At 45.3% G+C, this 26,337-nt stretch overlaps 1 pseudogene; it reads right to left on the reverse strand.

Moving 5' to 3' along the window:
* Positions 1–19,717: 19,717 nt before the first annotated feature.
* Positions 19,718–19,836, reverse strand: LOC135052582 (5S ribosomal RNA; annotated as a pseudogene).
* Between the last annotated feature and the right edge of the window lie 6,501 nt (positions 19,837–26,337).

Consider the following 26,337-nt stretch of genomic DNA (forward strand, 5'->3'; position numbering starts at 1 on the left):
GAGGCTGTAGTTTAGTGGAGGCGAAGTTCCGAGACTCCAATACAGGCTGAGGAGAAGGAGAGTCGTTGGAATCCTCAGAGGAGTAGGATCGGGAGAGAACATCTGCCTTCTGGTTTTGAGAACCAGGTCGAAAGGTTAGGGAGAAATTAAATCTTGAGAAGAACATTGCCCATCGGGCTAGACGAGGATTCAAACACTGAATATTCCTGAGAAGATTAAATTCTTGTGATCAGTGAAAATAGTGATAGGAAACTTAGCCCCCTCCAAGAGATACCGCCACTCTTCCAATGCTAACTAAACAGCCAGTAGTTCTTGCTCTCCTATCGTATAGTTCCTTTCTACTGGTAAGAACTTCTTGGAAAAGAATCCGCAAGGATGAAGTTTGTTGTCATTCAGACGTTGTCACGATCCGGGTATCTGGACGCCATTACTTACCCTTCAGATGCCTCCTAAGGCTGGCTCATCGTTCCAGGACCGGATCCCATCTGTTATACTGATGTCCACATTCTTGCCTCCTCTCCTGTCACTCTGAGACGCGGTCACCGCAGCGCCTGTTACATCCGGAATGGCGTCTCCCGCGGCCTCCGCCGCTGTTCCTGAGTTTCTACATGCAGAATGTCAGAGTGGTGATTATGTCAGCTGCGGCCTCCGCTGTGCCCGCGTGGTTAGGTGTGCACTTATCAGTCTGGCGTCTCCTGTGGCCGGCGCCGCCATTACTGTTTTAATTCCCACATGGATTACAAACCAAACTTCCCTCCAAGTGTCTGCATGGGCGCAGCCATCTTGGATTCTGTCATCTGTTCATTTCCACCAATCTGCTGTCTGCATTGTTAATCTGCATAATTGCCTAGCCAATCCCTTCCTTGCTGCAGGTATAAGTAATCTGTGCCTGAGCAAGGAAGGCGTCAGTGCTTTGGTTGTCAAACCTAGTTCCAGTTTGTCTCTCTCCTGTGGTTGTTTTCCAGGTTCCAGCTCCTATCTCCACACTTCCACTAAAGAGACCCGCACCAGCATTCCACCTGCGGTGTAGCCTGACTCTCCTATCCATTTGGATTCATCTGCTTCCAGCTACAGATCCACCTGCTTTCAGCATCCAGCTTCCAGCAGAGGTCAGCTCTTCTTAAAGTGCCGGTACCCTTTTCTGCAGATTATCATTTATCACCGGCATTATTATTTCACCGCTCTCAAGCTCCATATATCATTTCATATTTCATCGCTCTCAAGCTACATTTATTATTTAACTGGTTCCAGCCAGTATCTACTCCATGCCAACATCAGTCTGGTTCCAGCCAGTATCCACAGCAGCCGTTTTATCCACAGCAGCCCAGCTTTTCCTGGAACACCAGCTGGTACGATCCTGGGCTATTTCCATTGCTACAGTTGGGCCTGGTAAGGACTTTCCAACTAGAAGATTATAAGAACTATCTCACACTACCAGAGCCCTGTGGTCCTTGCCACCCTGTAGTACCCAGGAACTGTATTTATCCTCTGCTGATTTTATGTTTTCTTTTACTGCTGCTGTGTTACGGAGTATGTCATAATAAACATCATTGACTTTTACTTTGGTTGTCGTGGTCACGCCTTCGGGCAATTCTTCTACATGTAACTTACATGTCTAGGGGTCTGATACAACCTCCCAGGTTCCTTTACACCTCAGCCCCTACAACTGAGGCTGCCTCCCGTCAGCTCAGGCCCTCAGTTGTGACAGTAAGCACTGACCATATGAATCCAGCCGGAGACCAGGATCAAGCGGCCAGGCCGATGCAAGAACTGGCAGCCCGACTTGAACATCAGGAGGCTGCACAGGGCCACATCATCCGCTGTCTCCAGGATCTCTCTACTCGGCTGGATGGGATTCAGACAACCCTCCGTGGATCAGACGCGTCCGGTGCGTCAACCACAGTGACTCCAGCTATAACCCCACCCACCTTACCCATTTCTGCTCCACGTCTTCATCTTCCAACGCCAGCAAAATTTGACAGATCTCCAAGATTCTGCAGGGGATTTCTCAACCAGTGTGAGATTCAGTTTGAGCTACAACCTGGCAATTTTCCCAGTGACCGTACAAAAATTGCCTACATTATCTCTCTTCTCAGTGGCTCAGCCCTTGATTGGGCATCACCGTTATGGGAGAGGTCCGACACCCTGCTATCCTCCTACACTGCATTTGTGTCAACATTCAGGCGTATCTTCGACGAGCCCGGCCGGGTAACTTCAGCCTCATCTGAGATTCTCCGTTTACGCCAGGGATCACGTACTGTAGGACAATATCTTATACAGTTCCAGATCCTGGCATCCGAACTGGCATGGAACGACGAGGCCCTGTATGCTGCATTCTGGCATGGCTTATCTGAGCGTATTAAAGATGAGTTAGCTACCAGAGACTTACCTTCCAAGTTAGATGAGCTAATCTCACTCTGCACGAAAGTTGATTTACGTTTCAGAGAAAGAGCAACTGAGCGTGGAAGATCATCTGCTCCAAAATCTTCTGCTCCTCCTCCTCGCCAACTGTCACCATCTAAAGATGAGCCCATGCAACTTGGCCGTTCTCGTCTAACTCCTGCTGAGCGCCGAAGACGTCTCTCTGAGTCTCTTTGTCTTTATTGTGCAGCTCCGTCTCACACCATCAATGCCTGTCCCAACCGTCCGGGAAAACTCCAAATCCTAGCTCGCCAAAGAGAGGGCCGGCTAGGAGTAATGATCTCCTCTCCATCTCCTCACAATTGTAATCTCCCAGTCTCGCTTCAAGTTGCTCAACGTTATCGGAACGTCATTGCCCTCCTTGATTCCGGAGCAGCTGGGAACTTTATTACCGAAGCCTATGTTAAACGGTGGTCCCTACCCACCGAGAGACTTCCTTCGTCCATCTCCTTAACTGCTGTGGATGGCAGCAAGATTTTTGATGCAGTTATTTCTCTAAGGACTCTACCAGTTCGTCTGAGAGTGGGAGTTCTTCATTCCAAATTTATTTCTTTTTTAGTGATTCCAAGAGCCACACATCCTGTGGTCCTGGGCCTTCCATGGCTCCGTCTTCACAATCCATCTATTGATTGGACGACTACGCAGATTCTGGCATGGGGTCCCTCCTGTGCTGAGACATGTTTGTTTAAAGTATTGCCTGTCTGTTCTTCCTCCCCCAGGTCGTCTGATGTTCCACCTCCTCCATATCAAGATTTCACGGATGTGTTCAGTAAGGCTTCTGCTGATATCCTTCCTCCTCATAGAGAATGGGACTGTCCGATTGATCTCGTTCCAGGGAAGGTTCCACCTCGAGGCCGAACTTACCCGTTGTCTCTGCCTGAGACGCATTCTATGGAGGAATACATTAAAGAGAACCTAGCAAAAGGGTTCATTCGACCTTCCTCTTCTCCAGCTGGCGCAGGCTTCTTTTTCGTAAAGAAAAAAGATGGTGGTCTGCGGCCGTGCATCGACTACAGAGGTCTGAACGACATTACCATCAAGAACCGCTATCCACTACCCCTGATTACTGAGCTCTTTGATAGAGTTAGCGGAGCTACCATCTTCACAAAGCTGGACTTGAGAGGTGCATACAATCTCATCCGGATCCGTGAGGGTGACGAGTGGAAGACCGCCTTTAACACCCGTGACGGACATTATGAGTACCTCGTCATGCCCTTCGGATTGAGCAATGCTCCAGCTTTCTTCCAGCATTTTGTCAATGAGATCTTCAGAGACATTTTATACCGTCATGTCGTGGTCTATCTAGATGATATCCTCATTTTTGCCAACAATTTAGAGGAACATCGTTTTTGGGTAAAAGAGGTTCTGTCCCGTCTCCGTGTCAATCATATCTATTGCAAATTAGATCTTTGAAGTCAAGTCCATTCCGTTTCTAGGTTACATTGTGTCCGGGTCCGGACTAGAGATGGATCCTGAGAAACTACAAGCAATCCAGAATTGGCCGATACCCTTAACCCTCAAAGGGGTCCAGAGGTTCTTAGGGTTCGCCAATTATTACAGAAAGTTTATACGAGACTTTTCCACCATTGTGGCGCCTATTACTGCTTTAACTAAGAAGGGTGCTAACCCGTCCAAGTGGTCTGAAGAAGCTACGCAAGCTTTTCATCTCTTAAAACAACGGTTTATCTCTGCACCAGTTCTGAAACAGCCCGACATCGACTCTCCTTTCATCTTAGAGGTGGATGCCTCCTCCGTTGGAGTAGGAGCGGTGTTATCTCAGAAGGCTAAAGATTGCCATTTACATCCTTGCAGTTTCTTCTCCCGGAAGTTCTCCCCAGCGGAGCGCAACTATGCCATTGGCGACCAGGAGTTGCTAGCCATCAAGCTCGCTCTAGAGGTGTGGAGATATCTGTTGGAGGGAGCTTCTCATTCAATCACCATACTTACAGACCACAAGAACCTTTTATATCTGAAAGGCGCACAATGTCTCAACCCTCGTCAGGCCAGATGGGCACTTTTCTTTTCCAGGTTCGACTTTAAACTCCAGTTCTGTCCGGGCTCTCAGAATCGCAAGGCCGATGCCCTTTCCCGCTCATGGGAGCAAGATAATGAGTCAGAGTCTTCAGACAAGCATCCTATTATCAATCCGTTGGCATTCTCCACGGTAGGGATGGACTCTACGCCCCCACTAGGGAAAAGTTTTGTGAAGCCGGTACTGAGGAAGAAGCTCATGCATTCGGCCCATGCTTCCCGTTTTGCCGGACATACAGGTATCCAAAAAAACCTGGAGTTTATCTCTAGGTCCTATTGGTGGCCAACTCTGAAAAAGGACGTCACTGAGTTTATTACATCTTGCCCAAAGTGTGCCCAACATAAAGTATCCTGCCAGTCGCCTGCGGGGCAACTGGTTCCACTATCCGTTCCCCGTCGACCATGGACCCATCTGTCGATGGATTTCATTTCAGACTTACCCATGTGCAACAAGTTCAATACCATCTGGGTGGTAGTTGACCGGTTCACCAAGATGGCACACTTCATTCCTCTCACCGGTCTTCCGTCAGCTTCCAAGTTGGCTCAAGTGTTCATACAAGAGATCTTCCGACTCCACGGTCTGCCTGAAGAAATTATCTCAGATCGAGGAGTTCAATTCACAGCCAAATTCTGGCGAAGTTTATGTCAAGTCCTCCAAGTCAAACTAAAGTTTTCCACGGCTTACCATCCTCAGACCAATGGTCAAACTGAGAGGGTGAATCAGGACTTGGAGGCCTTCCTCCGCATCTATGTGTCTTCCTCTCAAGATGACTGGGTTCAATTACTTCCCTGGGCCGAGTTCTGTCATAACAATCAGTATCATTCCTCATCTTCTTCAACACCATTCTTCACCAACTTTGGATTCCACCCTAAAGTCCCTGAATTCCAACCGCTCCCAGCAACTTCTGTTCCAGCAGTGGATATCACCTTGCATCAGTTTGCAAACAACTGGAAGAGTGTACGAGCAGCTCTGCTCAAGGCATCGTTCAGGTATAAGAAGTTTGCGGACAAGAAGCGTAGAGCGGTTCCTGCTCTCAAGGTGGGTGATCGGGTATGGTTATCCACGAAGAATTTGAGGTTAAGAGTTCCCAGTATGAAGTTTGCACCTCGCTACATTGGTCCTTTCAAAATTGAGCAAGTCATCAATCCAGTTGCTTACAGACTTCAGTTACCTCCCTTCTTAAAAATACCCAGGACATTCCATGTTTCCCTGTTGAAACCGCTGATCCTGAATCGGTTTCATTCCTCACTTCCTCCAACTCCGAAAGTCCAAACTCAACGAGGCGTTGAGTATGAAGTGGCCAAGATCCTGGACTCACGTCACTGTTACGGTCAACTACAGTATCTTATTGACTGGAAAGGTTACGGCACTGAGGAACGCTCATGGACCAATGCTTCTGATGTCCATGCTCCTGCCTTGGTCCGGAGATTCCATTCCAAGTTTCCTCAAAAGCCAAAGAAGTGTCCTGGGGCCACTCCTAAAGGGGGGGGGTGCTGTCACGATCCGGGTATCTGGACGCCATTACTTACCCTTCAGATGCCTCCTAAGGCTGGCTCAGCGTTCCAGGACCGGATCCCATCTGTTATACTGATGTCCACATTCTTGCCTCCTCTCCTGTCACTCTGAGACGCGGTCACCGCAACGCCTGTTACATCCGGAATGGCGTCTCCCGCGGCCTCCGCCGCTGTTCCTGAGTTTCTACATGCAGAATGTCAGAGTGGTGATTACGTCAGCCGCGGCCTCCGCTGTGCCCACGTGGTTAGGTGTGCACTTATCAGTCTGGCGTCTCCTGTCTCCTGTGGCCGGCGCCGCCATTACTGTTTTAATTCCCACATGGATTACAAACCAAACTTCCCTCCTAGTGTCTGCATGGGCGCAGCCATCTTGGATTCTGTCATCTGTTCATTTCCACCAATCTGCTGTCTGCATTGTTAATCTGCATAATTGCCTAGCCAATCCCTTCCTTGCTGCAGGTATAAGTAATCTGTGCCTGAGCAAGGAAGGCGTCAGTGCTTTGGTTGTCAAACCTAGTTCCAGTTTGTCTCTCTCCTGTGGTTGTTTTCCAGGTTCCAGCTCCTATCTCCACACTTCCACTAAAGAGACCCGCACCAGCATTCCACCTGCGGTGTAGCCTGACTCTCCTATCCATTTGGATTCATCTGCTTCCAGCTACAGATCCACCTGCTTTCAGCATCCAGCTTCCAGCAGAGGTCAGCTCTTCTTAAAGTGCCGGTACCCTTTTCTGCAGATTATCATTTATCACCGGCATTATTATTTCACCGCTCTCAAGCTCCATATATCATTTCATATTTCATCGCTCTCAAGCTACATTTATTATTTAACTGGTTCCAGCCAGTATCCACTCCGTGCCAACATCAGTCTGGTTCCAGCCAGTATCCACAGCAGCCGTTTTATCCACAGCAGCCCAGCTTTTCCTGGAACACCAGCTGGTACGATCCTGGGCTATTTCCATTGCTACAGTTGGGCCTGGTAAGGACTTTCCAACTAGAATATTATAAGAACTATCTCACACTACCAGAGCCCTGTGGTCCTTGCCACCCTGTAGTACCCAGGAACTGTATTTATCCTCTGCTGATTTTATGTTTTCTTTTACTGCTGCTGTGTTACGGAGTATGTCATAATAAACATCATTGACTTTTACTTTGGTTGTCGTGGTCACACCTTCGGGCAATTCTTCTACATGTAACTTACATGTCTAGGGGTCTGATACAACCTCCCAGGTTCCTTTACACCTCAGCCCCTACAACTGAGGCTGCCTCCCGTCAGCTCAGGCCCTCAGTTGTGACAGACGTTAGGAGAGAACTGCTCCCACAGCATCGGCGGAAGCATCTACTTCTAAAACAAAGGATTTATTGACATCGGGTTGCCTCAACACTGGAGCTGTAGTAAAAGCCTGTTTTAATCGTTGGAAAGCTTCGTCTGCAGATGTTGACCATTCTCTGGGATTAGCCTCCTTTCGAGTGAGAGCAGTGATAAGGGCCACTATAGAGGAGAATCCTTTGATAAATCTCCGGTAGAAATTTGCAAAACCCAAAAAGCATTGGATTGCTTTAAGGGTGGTGGGTTTGGACCAATTTTGAACCGCTTGTACCTTGGCTGGATCCATCTCTAATCCTGAACCAGATATTATGTAGCCCAGGAAGGGCATGGAGGATTGTTCGAAAAGACATTTTTCCAATTTGCAGTACAAATGATGTTGGTGAAGCCTCCGCAGCTCCTCTTGGACTTGAGAACGGTGATCTTTCAGGTTGGTCGAGAAAATTAGTATGTCATCTAAATAGACTACTACAGAACTATAGAGTAAATCACTGAAAATTTCATTTACAAAATTTTGGAAAACTGCTGGTGCGTTGCTAAGCCCGAAGGGCATGACTAAATACTCAAAGTGCCCATCACGAGTGTTGAATGCCGTTTTCCATTCGTCACCCGCTCTGATCCGGATCAGGTTGTATGCTCCCCTGAGCTCCAACTTGGTGAAGACAGAGGCACCCTTAACCCGGTCAAATAGCTCTGAGATCAAGGGCAACAGGTAATGATTTTTTATTGTTATGTCGTTCAGACCCCGGTAGTCGATGCAGGGACGAAGACCACCATCCTTTTTTTGGACGAAAAAGAACCCCGCACCGGCTGGAGAGGTAGAAGGCTGAATAAATCCTCTAGCTAGATTTTCCTTGATGTATTGCGACATGGAGTCGGTCTCAGGGGCCGATAGAGGATATATTCGCCCTCTAGGAGGAATCTTTCCTGGAATCAGGTCAATAGGGCAGTCCCAGGGTCTGTGGGGTGGTAAGACTTCTGCTGCCTGTTTGCTGAAGACATCAGAAAAGGAGGAATACTGAGACGGAATTTGTGGTAGGATCTCCAGTTGGCTCTTCTTCACATGTTTAACACTGGTAAGACAAGTTTGAGCACACGACTCTCCCCAGGCCAAAAATTGCATATTCACCCAATCGATACTTGGGTTGTGCTTCTGGAGCCAAGGAAGTCCCAAAACAATTTCATGAGTAGCTATTGGAATGACTAAGAAATTAAGTAACTCCTTATGGAGAGCTCCTACACATAGCTGAAGGGGAAGAGTCTGGTGGGTAACTACTCCACTGCAGATTCGACTTCCATCTACAGCGGAAAGGGCAATTGGTCGGGAAAGCTCAGCTGTAGGAATCCATAGTCGCTGTACCACATCTGCCGTGATAAAGTTTTCAGCAGCTCCCGAATCTAGGAGAGAGAAAAACCCTTTAGAACCCTGTGGTAGGCCCAAAGAAACCTCTAGGACAGGCTCAGAACGAGATGGAGATGATGTCACCACTCCTAACCTAATGTCTCCTCTTCTGGTTAGGAATGCTAGTTTTCCAGACGCTGGGTGCAAGAGGCTACCAAATGTCCTGAACCTCCGCAGTATAGGCACAAGTTCTCCCTGCGCCTTCTCTGACGCTCCTCTGGCGAGAGACGAGCCCTATTGATCTGCATAGACTCATCCTGGGACGCTTCAGCTGACACACTCGAGGAAGAAGGCGGAGGAGGACGGAACCTTGGGCGCTCCCCATGATTCTTCTCTAACTGGCGCTCTCTAAATCGAAGGTCAATCTTGGTACAAAGGGAAATCAAGTCGTCTAATTTGGGCGGAAGGTCCCGGGTAGCCAACTGGTCCTTGATTTTGTCAGACAGACCTTTCCAGAAGGCCGATACTAGTGCTTCCTCATTCCACAGTAATTCTGAAGCATAGGTCTGGAATTGTACTACATACTGTCCCACAGACCGCTCTCCCTGCCGGAGGCGCATTATCTCGATTGATGCCGACGTGGTTCTTCCGAGCACATCGAAAATTTTTCGGAAGGTAGCGATGAATTCATCATATTTGTCAAGTAGAGAATCAGCTCTCCCCCACAGGGGTGACACCCAATCCAGGGCTGGACCGGCCAGGAGGGAGACGATATATGCTACCTTTGCCTTCTGTGATGGGAAGTTAAAGGGCTGTAAAGAGAAATGAATCTCACACTGGTTTAAGAACCCGCGGCACACCTTCGGGTTCCCGTAGAATTTTGTTGGCTTCGGTAGTCGCAGGAATGAAGGGGAAGCTACCATAGGAACTGGGGCGGTCGGCACTTGCTTAGTCTCCGGGCGTCGAACAGTGGCGACATGAGCAATGTCGGCTTGCATGGAATCCTGGCGGGAAGCCATCCCTTGAATAAATTGAGCTAATTGGCGCTGGGATTCCTCTAGACTCTCTAGACGAGCTGCTATGCCCTGCAGAAGATCCGTACCGGAACCATGAGCACCCTCCGGATCCATAGGGCCAGTGCAAACTGTCACGGGGACTGGGTTTTGTGAATCCGGAATTGTGGCATGCGGTTTGGTATCTGTGACTTTAGGCAGGATTAGCCGAGCAGGTTGAATGAAAGTCTTTTCATAGAGCTTTAAAGGAGGTTCCACAGGTGCCCTAGCTGTTTACTTGTTAGAGTGGTTGCGTTGGCAGGACCTGTAAGTCTGTGGACGAACGTCTGGCGGAAACCCGGATAGGAAGACTGTAGACTGGGGTAACTGAGACTCGCTGAGAGGGATGGTGACTCGGAGAGGTCAGCATATGAGGAGAAATAACCGGGTGTAGATCCAGCAATCCAGGTGAGAACTCAGGGAACAGGATGCTTTAGAAGCAATGCTGTGGAGCACAGGGAACTAGCACAAACAAGGCTGTGTGAGAGACGTTGCACTAGCAATTTGCTTACCCATAAATCCCTAGATTTATACCTGTAAGACTGTTTCCCATTGGTTTTGCAAACCTTGCAGGTGACTGAGTGTTTTAGATTAGCAGACCCTTCCAAGGCGGTGACGCCCATCCCGGACCTCTGCAGCTGGAAGCTGCACAAATGTTTGCTGCTGCCTCTGAGCCCTCTCCTCCCAGACATGCCAGCAAGTTGTGCCCCTCGCCAGCAGCCCGCATCCCCACCGGAGGGACCGCGCCAGAGCATCCGGACAGGTAAGTACCGCTGGTCCCGGAACCCGATCCGCCAGACCGTGACAGGCAGCATGTGTGTGTCCTACCCGTTTACACTTCATTCAAGATGGGATATGGTACAATACATTGGAAATATTTTGCAGTAATTGGTAATTTTTGGGCTAATAACACCAACACAAGCATCAAAATGCCACCCCCAAACAAGTGCAGCCCCGTGCCTCACGTGCCCTATGGGAAAATTTGCCACTTGTGTGAGTGCATCTTCAAAGCATCTGCAGATCAATTTCTCTTATATGCTATGCAAGCTTGTGTAGTGCAGCATCCACAGCAAGTTCTGCAATATTACTGAGCTGGGAACTTTTCACCAATCAGCTGGAGGATGGACATTACAAAAAGGAGGAGATTACAGAAGTCCAGTTTGGAGATGGCCAGTGAGTGGATAAGGGTCTTAGTAGCATCCTGAGTAAAAAAGGGTCTGATCATGGAAATATTTTTATGATGAAAATAGCAAGTTTGTGAGAGGTGCTGAATGTTTGGTTTGAGGGAGAGTGAGGAGTCGAGTATTACTCCAAGACAGCATACTTGGGGATAGAGGAGATAGTTATGTCATCAATAGATAATGAAATTGTGGGAGGTGAGGTTGTGCAGAAAGGTGGGAAGAGGATCAGCTCAGTCTTAGACATGTCAGAAAAGAGAAAGTGAGGATGCCAGGAAGCAAAGTTGTCAAGGAATTTGGTGGGAGTGCCAGGGGGGTAAATAACAGCTACTCAAAGGTGGACAGGTTGGAATAGTCATATAGCATGCACCTCAAATGAAGAGAATGTGAGGGATGGTTCTGGGGGTATGAGTTTGTAGGAGTAACTAGAGGGTAAAAGGACCCCAACACCACCACCATGACGACCCCTGGATCAGGGGTTTGTGTGTGTGAATGTGAGGCCACCAACAGAGAGAACAGCAGGAGAAGTAGTGTAAAAGGGAGTAAACCAGGTTTCAGTAATGGCTAGTAGATGCAGGGAGTTTTCAGATAAAAAGGACATGGGTGGGGACCAGTTTGTTACAAACAGATCTGGCATTCCAGAGGTCACAGGATAAGGGGTATGAGGTTGTGGGAGAGAAGTGAATGAGATTATTAGGGTTGCTGTAGCAATGAGTTGAGATTATTTTGGAGGACAGAGATGATGAGAGAATAGTGATGGTGCGGGTTCCGGATTGAAAGGGAAACTGCAGGAAGTGGGCAGGGAAGGAGTCCAGTGTGATGTGAATGGTGGGTGTGGTGAGATGACAGGGAGAGGAGGGAGGGAGCAGGGCTGAGTGGTGGTGTAGTAATACCATGAAGGGGCAGAGTTGAAAGAAAGTGGGGTAACAGGAGAGGAGGGGGAAGGAAACAAAGGGGTGGAGGGGAGACAGAGGAGGCAATAGAAAACAAGGTATTGGAGACTAGGGGGAGGATAAATGTGGGAACAGTTGGCAACATACATGAATTGGTAGACACTGAGTAATGGGAGGAGTAGAAGATAACTGGGACATAGTGCAGAGTAGGTAAATACAGTAGGTTGAGGGATACTGGAACTAGAAGTGGGGGCTGAAAGGGAATGATAGCAGAAGATGTGTACCTGTGATGCAAGTGAGAAAAGCAGTGTAAGCTCAGAGGGTGTAAATTTAGTTTGAAATGAAACAAAAGCGTAGATAATATGGGTGCAGAAATTGATTTAGATTGTAAGAAAACAGAGGATGTAGGTGAGGGTAAAAAAAGCAATGATGATTCAGACAGGACTTATTAGTATTTGAAGGTAAAATTGCATTGATACAGCCTTGCAATGATGTGGGTGGTGATAATAATATTGTTATACAGGTTACTGGGTTAGAAGAAAAACATTTTTGTTCACAGACACCTTGTCATGAGATGAGGACAGGGGTCCTTGTCTTCACAAATGTGTTACCCACTTTTCCTACTAATGCACTGCTTGGGATAGATTCGGGTTCAAGGTGGGGAGAATATGTGAATAACAATAATGAAGGTTCTGCTGCCCTAATACATGATAACCCTGTTTCCTCCTGGCAGCTCAAGGGGAGCAAAATGCCAATCTATGTACTGACTTGGGCTGAATGCAGAACCTGATATTACTAATAATGCAATGTTGCAGGTTTTCCCCAATAACCCCGATCCTTCCCAGGGACTGTGGGATTCAGATAAAATGCAGTTATCTATGTGTAAGGAAAAATAAATGATACCCTGTATTGTTGAAAATACTCATGTTAATTTACAGGTACCTAGAGAAGATGCGCCAGGTCAGGGCAAAGATGTTAATTATGCATTGTCTTGTGCCTATATAACCAGTAATGGGATGCGGTTATGTGGCCGGTGGTCACAATACCGATGCCAGGAACTCGAACGCTGAATAGCCCGCCAGTCTGCATGCCAACCAACAGGGACTATTCACACTCGTGGGTGTTCATGACACCCATAGAGTGGGAATAGAGCCTGTGGCGAGCACAGCGAGCCACCTAGCCTGCTGCATGGTGAGCGCAGTGAGCCCATAAGGAGCTTCGTTGCACTTGCTCCCCTGCCAGCTTTCTAACATCTGGGATCCTAGCTTCGGTATGGTGACCGGTGGTCTCCCAACCACCAGTCACCCAAACCCAACCCCTAGCAACTCTGCCACTGCATGCATAATTGCTGGAGATAATGTACATATGTCGGGGAGTGACCACATGGATCCTGTATGCATTACTGATATGACTGCAGTGGCAGACGCAGGATTTCTAGAGATGGGTTTCCAAATTCCTTACACAATCTCCCACTCTACGGAACATTGGAGCAAGTGCGGGAGTCTAGGGAAGCAGTAGAAGAGCCTAGTAACAACAGTGGTCTTTTTATACACTGTATAGTGTATAGAAAACAGTATTATTATTTAACAATATAGATGGTCTATATTATAAGCTGTAGCAAACATTTAAATAATATAAATAAGTGGTCAGGAAAAGGTTAAACATACCATAATAATAAATACACAAACATAATAGAAGTACTGCACTTTCTAAGCACACATTCTCCCTCCTCTTGGTAAGGCTCCTATCTCTTCTTCCTGGCAGCTACTCTCTGGTCCGGTGAATTGCTTGAAGACTCAGATCCACACACAGCAATCCTGGTAGAAGAAGCTGCTTCCACTGGGCATGTGCAGCAGCTCTGTCCCTTACTCTGCATGATATGGTGGCAACTCTAGTAATTGTATTTATATACCATTGCTATTGTCATAATTTGAGACACTTGCCAAGAGAGGGGGGTTTCCATTTGCCTATGGACTGTTGGGGGTGCTACCAGGGTAGGGCCTGAAGATGGGTCTATGTTTATGGCTGCTGTGACGACCCATTCTCAGAGTGCTAACTTGGAGGCAGAGGGAGAAGCACATGATTCACCTATTCCCCCTCTAGCTACCCTTCCTGCAAGCAGGCAGCACACAGACACACAGCAGGGATTCCACCAACACACTGAAAGTTCAATAGAGAGTGTGGTGTTTAAAACAGAGCAGAGAACTGTACCCTCCTTGGAGACCCTCAGGGCAGAAGCAGCTGCTGAGCCTGACAGCCCAAAGGGCACTCACAAACTGTACTGTCAGAATGACTGTTTATACGGGAACAATTTGTCCCCAACACCATACCAGGGCAGATTACTGAGCAATAGCTGGTAGTACCTTTAGGGTAGTCCATGAAATTCCCCTGGCTGGGCACCTACGTATTAAAAAGACCAAAGCATGTATGAAGCAAAATTTCCATTGGCCATGTATGCTGGGTGACATGACCACATACTGTCAGTCATGCCATACCTGCCAGTTAGTGCGGAAATCCAATGATGTGTGGAAGGCCCCCCTCTTCCCTCTCCCCGTTATGTCAGAACCATTTGAACATTGTAGGGCCCCTTGCAAACCAAACAGAAGTGCTGGTATGACCAGAATGCCCAGGATTGCAGATTTGAATTGGGGCAAAAGGTCCTGGTACTGATTACAAATAGGCAGAACAAGCTGCAAGCTGCATGGGAAGGCCTGTTCATGGTGGTCCAGTGCATAAATTATGTGAACTATGTCATTGCCAGAGGGGAGGGCAGGAAAAGACATATTGTAGACCATAACACATAAATATGCTCAAGGCCTACCAGAACAGGGACACATGTATGGTAGCAGTTTGCAGCCTCCCAGAGGAGTACCAGGAACCAGACCCATTATTAAATCTAGCAGCAGCGGCTGGGTCAGGTGGTACCCTCACAGATTCCCAGTATGGAGAGGAGTTAACAGAGGTGCTGCAAAGTCAGCTGTCTGTTACAATGTGCCCCAACCAGACCTGTTTCACAGTTAGGCCAGGTAAAATGCACCTAGTCATATACCACATAGACACAGGCAACCACACACCCCTGAGACAACAAGCATACAGAGGTTCATTGGAGGTGTTACAGGCAATGAGGAAGGAAGTGGATGAGATGCTCAGGTTAGGGGTGATACAGAAGTCCTGAAGTTCATGGGATGCACCTGTTGTGCTGGTCCCAAAGAAATGTGGGGGCACTCGGTTTGTGGACTATAGGAAGTTAAACAAATCCATGGTATTTGACACATATCCCATGCCAAGGATGGAAGATCTGTTAAGTCAGCTGGCCTCAGCATGCTATGTAACCACTATGGATCTCAGCCACGGTTGCTGACAGATCCCATTGTCACCCGCAAGAAGTCTTCCTTTACCACTGCTTTTGGCTTGTATGAATTTATCTTCATGCCCTTTTGGATGAAAAATGTGCCAGCTTCGTACAAGTGTCTGATTAATGACCTGCTGGAGGTCCGGAAGTGCCATGCTGTTGTATACTTGGATGACATTTTGGTATTCAGTCAGGTCTGGGAGGAACATTTGATCCATTTGGATGACCTGTTAAAGCAGATCACTATGGCCAGTCTGACCATCGAACCATAGAAAAGCCAGCTGGGCATGCGTGAGGTACAGTTCCTGGGGCACAGAGTAGGGGGTGGTACTCTCCGACCTGAGCCAGGGGAGGTGGAAGCTATTGCTGCATGGCCTAAACTGAGCACTAGGAAACAGGTCATGTCTTTTTTGAGGACTGCAGTGTACTATAGCAACTTTGTGAACAAGCCATCTACACATTGAAGACAATCCTGTCTGAAGACCCAATGCTGCAGGCACCAGATTTTAATCACAGTTTCATAGTGCCAATAGATGCATCTAACTTTTGGCTGGGCGCTGTGCTCAGTCAGGTTGATGACAAAAGGGGTGATCACCCCATTATGTTTATAAGCTGAAAGCTGCTCCCTTGCGAGGTAGCATATGCAAACATTGAGAAGGAGTGTCTTGCAATAGTCTGTGCCCTCCAGAAGCTGCAATCCTATCTGTATTTTACCATAATCACAGATCATTATACATTATGTTGTTTATATAGAGTCTTCGGTGACAACGGCAAACTACTTTGGTGAAGTTTGATACTGCATCAATATAACTTCACCATTCAGCACCAAAAGGGCTCACACCATGATAACTGCGATGGTCTATCTCAATAGAGAGATGACATCAGCCCATAATGTCCCAGAATTCTATTCCAGTAGCTGTCATAATAGGCCAGTTGTAGTGCACACCCAATTTTATATCGGAATGGGCATGATTAAACAATTGTATTATTCGCATTGCCTGATGTAGCAATGTATTTTATATTGTGAAACATATGTCAATCACAAAGGTTTTTAAGTTATCTGCCTTGCTAGTATTTCATTATAGCCACAGAACTTCAGAGACAAGAGTTTAATAGCCCTAGAATCTGGTATGAGACAATGATCAATCAGAGGCCGGACTTTGTAGATAATACAGCAGGGGTCAAACCTACAGAACCCCTCAGAGATACTTGGGTCAGCAGAATGTGTCCTGCTCTTCCTGAGACAGGCTAATTACCGAATCAGGTCCCCAGCTTCAAACCCTAATAAAGATAAGGGAATTCACCCCTGTTAGAATGACTCAGAGACCATAGAGTGTAAGCTTAAACTCAATCTATTCTGGTTTTGGAAGGGGTAAAAGAAGTGAACTGCAGTAGGGTTTAAATATTAAAAATTGACACTGCAAATGGCTCATTGTCATGAGGTGGGCCAAGGAAGAGAGTTGATCCTTTAATGACACCCAGATATCAGAAGAGGCCTTATTTCCTGTCATCTGCTGATGTAGCTATGTTTATTTACCCTGTACTTGTCCTATATTGCCGTCAACTGTAAGTTGCTGTTTTCCTGTTTTGATTATTTGTTTATATACTCTGTAATTGGGCACTGCAGAACCTTTTTGGCTCCATATAAATAAAGGATAATAACAATAATAATCATTTCTCCAGTGCCCTAAACTGCTGGTGACTTGAGTGTTGTTTTTTTCCCTATTTTATTTCTTGAAATTGTGATTACTCGTGTGACTATTTAAACTGCATGTATTACAATCTTGTAAACTTTTTCTTTTGCAACTATAAGCTTTGAAGATATTCTTGAATTAAATACAATAGTTCTAGTTCTGTATTTTATGACCCAAAATCTTGAGCGGTCCATGTTACCTATTTTTTAAGTACACATAATTGTGTGTGCAGGTGAGAGCTGGACCTTGCCCTGGGTTTGGCCCTTAAAGTTACTTTGGCTTGTGTCAGTAACCATGTTGATTAACCACACATGCTGAGGTAAACAGAAAGTGTCATGGGTGGCTATTCTCAGATTGGCATATCTGGAGGATCGGCACATCGGAATTATGATTCACTGACATCTTGGCCTGCTATGCATATGCATCACAGACTATGGCTCCTGGCACAATGTAGCAAACTCCTGTAAGAAACATCTAATTTCAGCTGCTGGCACTGGGGGAGCAATGCTCCTGCTGCCCAACAGGAGAGGGGGCACCAGTGGCACCTAATAGGAGCAGACAGCAGGGAGCTGTCCTCCTGCAGCCCACACTTAGATACTGTGTCTCAATAATGGGAGCATTTGTACGCACACTTCCGTGAATGCTAGCAAAACAAAAGCATGCTACTGGTATGCTTTGCCAGCAATGCCGCGCCATGCAGCAATTATAGGCAAAGATGTGTGATGACACATCTGTATGTAAACGTAAACAGTTCAGAGAAAACAAGATGAAAACAATGCAAAAGACTTACAGTAAAAAACATTGCAGAACATGGGAAACAAGCAATTAAAACATTGTTTCATATGCAGTCACAGCACCCACATGGGTAGAGCTGCCTGTTGACCATAAAGGTTTGGTGCCAATGTGGGCAGGGCAAAGCACATGAGGAAAGATGGCTCTGGTCCTGAGAACTTACAGTCTACAGAGGAGGGGCAGACAGAGGTAACACAGAGGGGAAAGACAGCGAGGGTAGGAACATGGAGAATTATACTAGCATGAGAGCTGGAAGGCTTTAATAAAGCAGTGGTATTTGAGAGCTTGTTTGAAGCTTTGGAGAGAAGTGGATATTTTACTATGAGTCTATGTGGAGATAGAGAGCTGCTGTAGTGGGGAGCAAAATTAAAAAAAATTTGGAGGTGGGATTGGGAGGAGGTAGTCAGTTGGGAGTAGACATAGCAGTCATTAACTGCGCAGTGGGCAGCCAGGAGATTGGAGGGAGATGAGGATGGAAATGTAGTGGGAAGTTTATTGGGTGATGGATTTATAGGTGAGTGTATGGAATTTAAATTGGATTCGGTGAAGAACCTTGTGGAGAGGGGAGGCAGAAGCAATTTCTTTGGCGAATGAGACAAAAACATTAAGGAAAGACTGTAATGAAGATAGGTGGGAGCCAGAGAGGCCAGATAAGAGGTTGATCTAGTCCAATGGTTCTCAACCTCAACCCTCAAAAAATATTAAACAAAAAATGACAGTGTACAGGTGGATTTATTTTGTTCATTATGATTCAGTGACATTCCAAATGTTCCAGTAGAAGGTTGACCAGCATTGCATTAACCGAGGTGGGAATGGATGACCAGTGGTAAGGGTTTTGGTGGTCAGCATACTGATGCTGGGATCCCAGCCTCCAGAATTCCCAGAGGGGGGTGTCCACGACATCCATAGAGTGGGAAAGGGTGTGGGATGATAGATAGATAATGTCTAGTTAGACAGTCAATAGATAGACATCATATGTTAGACAGATATTAGGTCAACAGGGTCAAAAGGTCGACATGAAAATGGTTGACATAAAAAAGACAATTTATTTTTTCTAAATTTAACATGTTTTTGGACTATTTAATACCTTCTCTACCCATGTCAGCATAGAGTTGGTTATAAACCTTGTGGCGTGCACAGCAAGCCACCAAGCCCAAAGCATGGCGAGCAAAGTAAGCCTCGCGAGGGTATGCCTTTCTACAATTGGGGGTACCAGATGACAAAACTATCCAAACAAACCACAAAAATGCAAAAAATATGGTGTCTACCTTTTTTTGTGTCGACCATTTTCATGTCGACATTTTGACCCTTTCGACCTTTTGACCCTGGGAGTTTGGGGTTTGGAATTTGCACTGGAATGGATTGTATGGATCAAGGAGCTAATTAAGTTACAAATTAATTATGGGTATATCCATATTAACTAACATAAGGCTGCTGACTCTACCCAAAGGGTTTTATGCAGCAGTTTTGGTTGGTGGTGTTCCCAGAGATTGGTTCAGAATGAACTACTTTGTGGGGTTTTGTGAAGAAGCAAGAAGACTGTTCAGTCTTTCTGGGGCACACTTAAATTTACATATTATATGGTATGTTTGATTACATTGGTGATTACATTTGCACAGAAGGTGCTATTTAAAATGTTACTTTTATTCATATAACAAGTGTTCAGACAATCACAAACATATAAATTATTAAAAATGTATTAAATATCTTACTTTTAATCAATTTGGTTATTGAATGTCTCTATGGACACTTGATGTAGCATAGGTGAGTATAAATAATAATTGGACGTCTATCAGAGCGAAAATATGTTTTCCTGTTTTTTCTATCAACAATTAACTTGATATGTCCACATGAGAGAAAGAAAAAACAGGCAACAGGCTTATTGGCTCCAAAACACCCTATACGGTAACATTTTAACTGTATTAATATACTCGATCAATACCACAGACATGAGTATATAGAGTGATAGAGGGTATCAAAGTACCAGTCACTTCTGCTTCTGCCCATCTGTTTCCATCGAGTGGGCAATGAGAGAGTGTGTACGCCCAGATATTCTGTTTTTTGAAAGAAGAGAAGTACACTTCTGCTTTCCTGGGTAAATAGATCCACAATGTGGTCCCTTTGTACTACAGTACTGGGTATTCCTAGAGGTTCTCCCTTTCTGGTACTGACCTGGCCCAACACTGCTTGGCTTCTAAGATCAGATGAGATCGGGCATTGCCAGTGTGGTGTGACTGTAGATGATAAATGGGAAATGGGATCTTCGTATCCGAATACCCAATTTGGATGAGAGAGTGTTTTGAAATGAAAGTAGATTTTTGGAGAGCAAGGTAAGTATAAAAAAATGAAAGAGTGGAAAGTAAGGTAAGTCTTACACTTCTGCTGTCCACTTGGGGCCCTCTGTTGGTGTTTTGCACATTGCAGAGGGCTGCCCTAAATTGTGGATGAGAGAGTGTCTGAAAAGGTCAATCGGGGGACCTCTGTTGCTGTTTTGCGCATTACAGAGGACTATCCTGAGTTGTACGGTGGAGAATGTCTGAAAAAGATGTATCAGTGAGTTCTCATACAAATTGTTACGTAATCAGTCCCATTAGGAGATTATAACATTAGGCTATATCTGTAACCAGTAGAAGTATAAAAAAAAACATCTAGCAGTAAGTTTTTATAATGTCATAAACATCACTAATAAACAGTGCTCCTTGTTGTCTGGCTGAGGGTTTTTATGAAATGACATAAATACCAAGGATCACCTAAGCTCCTTGAGGTTATCACAGTTTAGAGTTCTCATGCAAATGGTTGCGTAATTATTCCCAATGAAAATCTATCACATTAGAATATGTCTTATGACAAATAGCAACACCAAGAGAATTATATAATTGCGTAATTGCTCTCAGTAGATGTTTATCACATTGGGATATGTCTGTAGTGGATAACAGCATCAACAGATCTATCACACTGAAATATGTCTGTGGAAGATATCAACTTCAACATGACAAAAAACAAAAAAACAATAGGCAAAAAATCATCTAATGAGGATTTTTGTACATAAGTAATTATCATGAGATAAATTTCAGTATGCAGCAATATAGCTGAGTCTCAAAGAAAAATCATTCTAATATCCACATGGGTATTTGTGTTTGAATTTGTGTACAAAAGAATAGTCATAACAATCCAAACCAAAAACAGAAACAAAACCCTCTATCAGAGATTTCTTTATATATAAATGGTTACGTGATTACTATCAATAAAAAGATAGGGAGATGTATCTGTTCAGAATCATAACAAAAAAGTCATCCATAAAGGTTTTTTTTTTAATAATAAAAAAGTGGTTACCATAGGGTGTATTTCAGTCTGCATCTATATCAGTAAGTCGCAAATGACTGGTACTGATACCAGTACTGTAGTACAAAGGGACCACATTGGGTATCTATTTACCCAGGAAATCAGAAGTGTACTTCTCTTCTTTCAAAAACCAGAATATCTGAGCGTACGCACTCTCTCATTGCCCATTCGATGGAAACAGATGGGCAAAAGCAGAAGTGACTGGTTCTTTGATACTCTCTATCACTCCAACAGGGGTGTATCTAGGGGTCTGAGCGCCCCTGGCAAAGTAAGTAACTGGTGCCCCCCACCTCCCCCACCCAGGGAAGGGGGTTACAGATAGGCTGAGGTCAGGGACACTGAGGGAGAATTACATGGAGGGTGTGGGTAGGGACAATGAGGTGGAGCGCTTACAGGGAGGCTGAGGTCAGGGACACTGAGAAGCAATTACAGGGAGGGTGTGGGCAGGGACACTTAGGGGAAATTACAGGAGTGTGCGGGCAGGGACACTGAGGGGGAATTATGGGGAGGGTACGGGCAGGGACACTGAGGTGGAATTACAGGAGGGTGTGTGCAGGGACACTGAGGGGGGAGTCACAGGGCGGCTGAGGTCAGGGACACTAAAGGGGATTTACAGGGAGGGTTTGGTCAAGGACACCGATGGGCAATTACAGGGAGGGTGCGGGAAGGGACACTCAGAGGGAATTACAGGAGTGTGAGGGCAGGGACACTGAGGGGGGAGTCACAGGGAGGTCAGGAACACTGAGGGAGAATTACAGGGAGGGTGCAGGCAGGGACACTGAGGAGGAATTACAGGGAGGGTGCAGGCAGGGACACTGAGGAGGAATTACAGGGAGGGTGCAGGCAGGGAGACTGAGGAGGAATTACAGGGAGGATGCAGGCAGGGACACTGATATGGCATTATGGGGAGGGTGCAGGCAGGGAGACTGAGGGGGAATTATGAGGAGTGTGCAGGCAGGGACACTGAGGGGGAATTACGGTTAGGGTGCGGGAAGGGACACTGAGAGGGAATTACGGAGAGGGTGCGGGCAGGGATACTGAGGGGGAATTACAGGAGTGTATGGGCAGGGTCACTGAGGGGGCAGTTACAGGGATTTTGCGGGCAGGGACTCTGAGGGGGAATTACAAGGAGGGTGCAGACAGGGAAACCAAGGGGATCTATGCACACAATACACATACAGTTAAAAACCCCTACAGTTAAAAAAAAACCACTAGGTACGATGGCACTACATGTCCCAGCAAATCCAGTTGACAAGGTGTGCTGGGACTTGTAGTCTCAACACAGCTCAACAGGCAGTCACTGGTCTAGATACCTCTCCATACAGAGCTCTTTGTAAGCTGTGATACAGACTGCCAGGATAGACCATGCAGTGCAGCTACGGTACCACAGAAAATGTACAGGTATGCTCATGCTGCACTGCTGACTGGTGCTGATTGTAGTGGCTGGTGTTTGGTGACAGACTGTGTGGGACCAATGAGAAGGGGAGCAGTTGAGGAAGAGGAGGTGCCTCGCCCCTCCCCATACTTGGAAGTGCCTCAATCCCTGGCTATATTCACCATCATTGTGACTGTAGTAACAGAGAGTGTCAGAGTGCAATACGCTTCTGAGAGTCTGACAGTGGATGAGCACTGCATAGGGATGTACTTGGTGAGAACTACTATGTCATTCTACCCCCTGGCGCAGGTGGCACTGCCGGGCGGTGCCCAAACCCCCCCCCCCTTCCTGGCTGGCACCCCTGGCAAGTGCCATCCTGGCCAATAGGAAGATACACCCCTGCACTCCAATACAAACATATCTGTGGTATTGACCGAGTATATTAATACAGTTAAAGAGTTACTGTATAGGGTGTTTTGGAGCCAATAAGCCTGTTGCCTTTTTTTTTCCTTTCTCTCATGTGGACATATCAAGTTAATTGTTGATAGAAAAAACAGGAAAACATATTTTCGCTCTGATAGACGTCCAATTATTATTTATACCTGTACTCACCTATGCTACATCAAGTGTCCATAGAGACAATACGTTTTTAATAATTTATAAATTTGTGATCATCTGAACACTTGTTATATGAATAAAAGTTAAGTTTTAAATAGCACCTTCTGTGCAAATGTAATCACCAATGTAATCAAACATGCCATATAATATGTAAATATAAGCATGCCCCAGAACATTCTTTTTGCTTCTTCGCAAAACCCCACAAAGACCTTTTGACCCTGTCAACCTTTTGTACTGTCTACGTTTTTCATGTCGACCTTGAACCTGTCGATCTTTTGACCCTGTCGACCTAATGTCTGTCTAACATATGGTGTCTATCTATTGACTGCCTAACTAGACACTGTCTATCTATCAACCCACACCCATTCCCACTCTATGGATGTTGTGGACACCCACAAGTTGGAATACTGCTGGGCACCCTGCTGGCATTCTGGTGATTGGGATCCCAGTGTCAGTATGCTGACTGCTGGGATCCTGACCCCCGGGATTATAACTAAATTCCCAATAACCAACACCATGTATGTATCTCTACATCACCAATTAGGAGCAATGCAAAGCATATTTCCCACACTGTAATGTGCCTGCCTCTGCTGTTGTTAAAAACAGAAAACTATTTTTTGTGTGGCCATAATCCATAGCTACATATTGCAAAACATAAGACCTTTCTGCAGCAACAATACCTGTTGTATAACTGAGTGCTTAAAAATGAATATTTGAGGCTAAGTATCTGCAGTAGTAAAATGATACATATCACTGCAGATCCATATGCATTGTAGAAAGGATTCTGTCATTGCCATTAATATTGTTAAAGGGCACAATGTAATCTAGTTCCTAGGAATCACCTCTCCTGACTGAATCTCATTGAGAGATAATTAAAGAGGGCTGTTGTTCACAGACATAAATCTTAACATTGCAGAGAAGAACTCCTTATCTTCAGCAATCATCTAAGCACAAGCATATAGAAAATGGTAAAATGCCAAATATATGTAGAATGAAAGAACAGGACACAATACAATACTTTAGTATAGTAATATACCTTAAAATGCTAGACAAAGCAAGGTGAATGATGAGATGACACAGATTTGCTGTCCCTTTCATCTGTACTAGACAGTAAGGTGTTAGTATCTGAACATACTGCTCTAACAATCTCCCCAGAGCTTAAGCAGTTATTTAGACAGGAGCATTAATCAAATGACTTCCAATACATAATGTAAGATAGCAGCATAAGATGGACTACCATAGGGCAATTGGCACATTGCACTTGGTGACAAGTGGTTTTTCTTAACCCTATACAAACTCCCAACTTATCAATTTTTAAAGAACATTTCCATCAATAAAACAAAAAGAAATGGGCAAAAAGCAATTACCTATGAATAGCCTTATGCATTTTTTCCATCCTTCACAGATTCATGCTAGCAGGGGTCGAGCTGCTTCTTATTATACGTATATAGCTTTTTGATAATATAGCTGTAGTGACCTTGAGTGGAGAATTAAGTTGAAAGTTTATTTTCTGAGCTACTTGCAGCATCAAATCTTACAATCATCTTTAAAGGCTTCGGTCTGAGCTCAGTAAGTGATGCATAAAAAGGAAGGTCATTCATTTTTCTTTTTATTTAAAGCGTTTCAGTTGCCTGTTCCTAAATAATTCTGACAATACAATACATCTGTACAATCTTCAACTTGCAAATGCATCTGAGAAAAATGACTATATTCAAAGCTACATTTTTTTTCAAACCAACAACTACAGTATAAAACCACTAAAACTTGAAAATATGATTGAAAAATAATTATAAAGTTAAGAACTGCATGATACTTAGTCTTCTTTATATGGATACTAAAGATAGCAAATGTCATAAACAACATATCACTTTATAGATAGTTAATTTAATTAATTTATGCAATTATAAATTAGGGTTGCAATGGTTTAGGTTTGTAATGGTCAACATATCTAATAACCACTGCAAAATTTTGTCCATTTTATTTTATTTGTATTCAGTATGTATTTAGGCAATAGGCAATTGAATAGTTACTCAGCGTAGTAAAAAAAAAACAACAACTAATAACAGGCCTGGTTTGTAATGGCACAGGTGTATCATAGAGCTATGATTCCCACAGCATGCCAAGCTACAGCGACCCAACAATGTACTGAATTTAGGAAAGGTGTGCATGGCCAGCATTTGAGAGTAATTGGCAAAGATAAAACATCCTAATATAGAATCTATTTTAATATAAGTGAAGGGACCCAACAAGGGGTTAAAGTGGGGGAGGGGATTGGGTGGAACTAAGTTCCATCATCTGTAATGGTAGGTGAAACTAGTTTCGCCTTCACCATGGTGCTGAACAGTAATTCGAACAAAAAATCCTGTAGAAGAAGGAGGTGGATGTAGCTCATCAGTGACACTAGTGCTGCCTGCATCATCCATTGATGTGGGTGGTGGCACCCACGTCAATGGATGATGCGGGCAGCACTAGCGTCACTGATAGTCTATCCAGATGCCTGTGATAACAAGGACCCTGCATTAGTAGATCTGGACGTTGAGGGAGCAGAAGTGGAGTATCCATCGACATTCTCTGCAGATCTGTGTACCAATGCCTTCTGGGCCAAGCCGGAGATATTAGAATCACGGCACCCTTTGCTTCTTTTATTTTCCTCACCACCCTGGGTAGCAGGATGATCGGATGAAACAGATACGCAAGATGAAAGTCCAATTACACTGACAGGGCATCCACAAAGATCGCTCCGGGATCCTTTGTTATTGACCCATATGTGGGCACTTTGTTGTTCAAATGGGATGCCATGAGATCTATCTCTGGTAAACCCCATTTGTCTACCAGAATCTGAAAGACTTCTGGGTGTAGAGCCCATTCGCTTGCTTGAATGGCGTGTCGACTGAGAAAGTCCGCTTCCCAGTATAGGACTCCCGGAATGAATTCGGCGGACAATGCCGGAAGATGGAGTTCTGCCCATTTTAGTATGTGACTTACCATCTTCATTGCTGTTTGACTGCGCGTTCCTCCCTGATGGTTGAAGTACGCTACCGCCGTTACATTGTCCAAGCGGATCTGGACTGGTCTTCCCTGAAGAGTGTCCTTTGCTTGAATCAGTGCCATGTATATGGCCCGAAGTTCTAATAGATTTATTGGCAGGCAACTTTCTTCTGTGGTCCATTGTCCCTGGAACCATAATTTTCCGGACACTGCTCCCCAGCCCTGAAGACTGGCATCTGTTGTCAGGATCTCCCAATTTGATATCCAAAAGGGTCTCCCTTTGTCTAGAAGGGATGTCTGTAGCCACCATGCTAATGACTTTCTTACCTTGTGTGAAAGTACCATAGTCTGTTTCTTTATTGTCTGATGTACAGTATTTCATTCCATCTGGTTAGAATCAGACACTGCAGAGGTCTGAAG

This window comes from Pseudophryne corroboree, chromosome 2 (assembly GCF_028390025.1).
Source record: "Pseudophryne corroboree isolate aPseCor3 chromosome 2, aPseCor3.hap2, whole genome shotgun sequence".
Taxonomy (NCBI): Eukaryota; Metazoa; Chordata; class Amphibia; order Anura; family Myobatrachidae; genus Pseudophryne; species Pseudophryne corroboree.